We start from the raw sequence: 5054 nt of genomic DNA on the forward strand, positions 1-5054 counted from the left end.
ATATATGTGTAGTCAGATGCATGTAATTTTGTATGAAGGAAAAAGAGTTGTCTTTAGAGAGCAGACTGTGACTATCCCCTTGTGTTGTGCGACAAAAGGGAAACGTTCAGTGAGGTCACAGCTGCCTTAAACGATAAATTCACAGCACACTCTGAACTCTGAACTCTGAACTGAACTTTGAACTCTATAAGACCTCACTGGGAGTAATTATCGTTTCGGCAAGTGTCTATTGCCTCCTCCAGCATCCTCCTTACTACCCATCTACTACTCAATATTTCTCTGTATAGACTATGTTTGCCTATGCTATATCACTAGTTATGTTCCAAGGCTGCCATCAATCATAAAAACTGTCAAATGCAAAATTAATAAACATTCGTTTCTGTAAACTTCATTCTTGGAAACATCTCTCTCTCTCTCTCTCTCTCTCTCTCTCTCTCTCTCTCTCTCTCTCTCTCTCTCTCACCGGTGCTACTGTGACGTCAGACAAACTTGACCACTTTTTTCCCGTGTTGAGAATGGTCACTCTATGCAGCAAGCCTCTGACCGCCACGCTGCTGCCTTGTCGCCACCACGCCGCGCCACACTGCCTCCTCTGCACCTATGCATCCAGATGAGCCTTGAGTGCATTGCTGCTGGGGTGACACGAATGACGGACTGTTAGTTTTGTACATACTAGGATGAGAAGAAGCTAAGAAGAAAGTCAAAAATGAAGAATCAAATAGAAAAAAAAAGATAAAGGAGAGTAGAGTCATTATTATATGTAGTTTGCCTGTACCGAACAAAAGTGTGGAGTTTTGAACCTAGTGTAAGTTCGCTTCATCGATGTGAAAATGCTTGATGTTCGCGAGATATGTGCATGGATGGCTACAGTATTCAAGGGAACTAAAATATAAAACTGAGCTCTTCGGAACATTTCATTGTGCTAAACCTTTCGTTTTTACTAAAGTATTATTATTATAGCAATGAATAATCGTAAGGAAGAATAGATCAACTAGTAGCATCACTCCTAAGTAATGAAACTGTCTCCTTCGGGAAATATCTGAGTCCCATTATAGACCCTCTCTCTCTCTCTCTCTCTCTCTCTCTCTCTCTCTCTCTCTCTCTCTCTCTCTGTGTGTGTGTGTGTGTGTGTGTGTCTCGCGGGTTGTGACGTCAGACAAATCTTGTCGCTTTTTGCACGTTCTCGAGGCTGATCAATGTGTGCAAGAGGCAGCGGACCACCAGGGTTCCACGAGTCCCGCCAACCACAGGCCAGGACCAGCGTTGCAGGACTGAGCGGCCAATCAGGCGCCAGACCCACAGTTCGGGGCGGGTTCAGGGCCCAGCAAACTTCTTAGGCCTTCTTCAGAGCTCACCATTAAGGCTCACAAGAACGTACAAGACACGCCAGATTTCGCCCTAAGCATCAGGTCACGTGACTCACTACGAGTGTGACGTCAGACAAATTTTGGTGTTTTTTCCCTGTGTTGAGGAAGATCAATGTGTGCAACAACCCGCCGCCCCCCGCTGCCTCGCCCCTCCACGCCTCGCCTCGCCAGAGTCGCCACACAACAGCCCGCAGCCTTCTCTGCAACAGTGCAACGAGGAGCTACCGCCGAGCGTCACCACCAGCCTCGTGCTGCCATGGAGCCTGGAATGCCCTGCTGCTGTCTGTAGGTGACGAAGCAGTTTGTACGGCCAACGAGGATACAGATCATGAAAAAGGGAAGAAAAAAAGAAAAGCAAAAAAGTACATATAAACAGAAGAAAAAAAAGAAGGAAAAGAAATATGTAGAAGAGAGTAAAGAGAAAAGAAAAGTAAAAGTGAAAAGATGAATGAAATATAGAGAGAAAAAATAAGAGGAAGTAATGCCTTAAAAAAAATCATAAGGAAGACGTTTCATTGCACAGAAAGCATAGCGTGTGTGTGAAGTTTGAGAACACCATGTGAAAGGATTGCACTTTTCACCAGTAAAGATGTGAAGGATGTAAGTGATTCTAGTTCAGGAGAATATTGTTTCAGTAACGGACTTGAAATGTTTAGGACATGAAACTTGACTAATGAGTGATGTTACAATGGTGATCTTTCCCTTACTATTATGTTTTAGTAAATAGTGTGAGTACTCTACTGGTAGAGTTGTACGTGCCTCGATCAGCTTAAACAGAAAATCTCTCTCTCTCTCTCTCTCTCTCTCTCTCTCTCTCTCTCTCTCTCTCTCTCTGGTTGTGACGTCAGACAAATCTCGCCACATTTTTCACCTTCCCGAGGCTGATCAATGTGTGCAAGAGGCAGCGGCCCACCAGTGCTGCACGAATCCCACCAATCGCAGGCCAGGACAGCGTTGCAAAGCCGAGGCGCCAATCAGTGAACAGAGCAGGGGCCAGGGGCGGGTTCGTGACTTCATATACCCTTTGGGGCTTGTTCGACATTTCCTTAAGGTTCAAGGAGACATAGAACTCAGTCCAGATATCGTCCTAACCACCAATCCATGAGACTCACTACCATTGTGACGTCAGACAAACTTGGCCATTTTTTTCCCCGTGTTGAGGGTGATCAATGTGTGCAACAACCCCGCTACTCGCTTCCTGCTGCTGCTGCCTCGCCACGCCGAACCACGCCACGCCACACCGCCGTCTTTGCATCACTAGAATAAGGAGCAGCAGACAAGTGTGTAGGACCCGTCATATAGTTAAGAAGTGACATGACTGCGCTGCTGTTGAGATGACGAAAGTGACGGGACATTAATGACTGTAGCTTGTACAAAACAGGGAGGAGAAGGCGGGAAAGAAGGAATGAAGAAGGGTAGTTGAATGAAGAAGAAATAATGAAAAAAAAAACTATGAAAGAATTCCAGAAAAAAAGATGAAGAAAAATGAAGAAGAAAACCATGATAGATATAAAGATATTAAGTGATTCAGGAAGCAAAAGGAAAAGCACAGAAATAAAAACAAAAGCAGTATTATTATAGATAACCCTGATCTGAGCCAATTATGAGATCATTAAAAACATCCACTTTTTGTTGAGTTTCTACCAATAATTAGAGATCATAATGAAACACAGGTATGTACAAGCACATGAGTAGAAGGAGAGTAAAATTGAAATAATGATAAGTGGAGAAGAATAGTGGTGAGAGAGTAGGTGGTGACGGTATAGTGATGGACGGCGATGAAAGTGATAATGGTGATGATGGTAGTGATGATAAATATAAAGAGGTGAAGGGGTTAAGAATGATGACCACTAGCTCTGAGATATTAGTGATAGATAATGATAGGGTGGTCGGTGACATTAGGAATGATGTATGGTGATGAGGAACGATGATTGGTGAAAAGGTAATAAGAATTGTGAGAAATATTGTTTGTGAAAGTGTGCTTGGAGGAAGAAAAATGGTGACAGAGTGATGAATAGGTGATAAGATAAAATATGCAATGATGGGGAGTGATGCAATAACTATGTTCAAGGAGACTCTGATATTGTAGCACAATGAACAAACTGGTGAAACGGTTCCCGAGAAACGACACACACACACACACACACACACACACACACACACACACACACACACACACACACACACACAGAGAGAGAGAGAGAGAGAGAGAGAGAGAGAGAGAGAGAGAGAGAGAGAGAGAGAGATAAGGGGGGAGCGTGACGTCAGACAAAGTTGGATGATTTTTCACCTTGTGTTCAGCTGATCAATTCCTGCAACCCACTACTCCTCCAATCAGAGCTAACACACACACACACACACACACACACACACACACACACACACACACACACACACACACTGCGTAGTGTAGTGGTTAGCACGCTCGACTCACACTCGAGAGGGTCCGGGTTCGAGTCCCGGAGGTGGCGAGGCAAATGGGCAAGCATCTTAATGTGTGGCCCCTGTTCACCTATAAAAAAAACTACCTATAGTAGTAAATAGGTACGGGATGTAACTCGAGGGGTTGTGGCCTCGCTTTCCCGGTGTGTGGAGTGTGTTGTGGTCTCAGTCCAATCCGAAGATCGGTCTATGAGCTCTGAGCTCGCTCCGTAATGGGGAAGACTGGCTGGGTGACCAGCAGGCTACCGAGGTGAATTACACACAGGCCTCGTCGTGACGTCAGACAAAGTTGGACGGTTTTTCGCCTCGTGTTGAGCTGATCAATTCGTGCAACTCTCCGCTCCACCAATGAGAGGACCGCGTGCTGCTGCCCCTCCACCAATGAGGCACAAGGAGGCACCAGCAGCAGTAGGCCTTCGTTGCAGGAAAGGGGCGTGGCTTGGCGCTGTGCGGGTCACGAGTAGGGAGAGGAGAGAGGCTTAGTAGGACTCAATTCCCGGCCCATCACTCTCTGTCTTGTGCCCTGAAACGGTTTACTTTCTCACCACTATTATTTTCAAAGAACACAGTGATGATTAGTCAGATTCTCAAGGATGCTTCTTCAGTTGATAATGTAGAAATCTTGTTGATTTTTCACATAAACAGTAAAAAAAAAAAAACTTATAAAATGGTGTAGTTTCAAGTAGACCCTTTTTGAATTGTAGCAAGGACATTTCAAAATAAGGTCTTGTGTGTCATAATCTTAAACGTTTCGTAGTCACATCTCTTATAATTGACATAACGTACTGAAAGTTGATTGGGTTTTATTAAAGGATGTTTCCATGACTTCAGTGATACTTAAAAAAGAATATGAAGTGATTTGTCTTCATTTACTTAACAAGAGCCCTGCATCAGTAATAGGAAACCCAGCATTTTATCTCCGTTGCCTTTGAAAATACCAGTCTTGATGAGGGGATAAGGCGTCTAAGAATACGATCTCTTCTCTTACCCATACACTTATAACATACAATCTTTTGCTTTCACTTGCTTGCATAATGCCAGGAAAAGAACGTCTTGGTAGTGCGTTGTATTTAGGCAGGACTTAAAACATATAGTAGTAGTGATGGTGGTAGTGGTGGTGGTGGTGGTAATGGTCAGTAATTCCCTATGCAAATGTGAGGCTGACACTCACTGGCTGCCCATTATACTGCGTGACTGACAAAACTCGTGAATGTAATGAGATGCCCATTATGTTAAGACTAACTG

The sequence above is a fragment of the Portunus trituberculatus genome, chromosome 41, assembly GCF_017591435.1.
Source record: "Portunus trituberculatus isolate SZX2019 chromosome 41, ASM1759143v1, whole genome shotgun sequence".
Lineage (NCBI taxonomy): Eukaryota > Metazoa > Arthropoda > Malacostraca > Decapoda > Portunidae > Portunus > Portunus trituberculatus.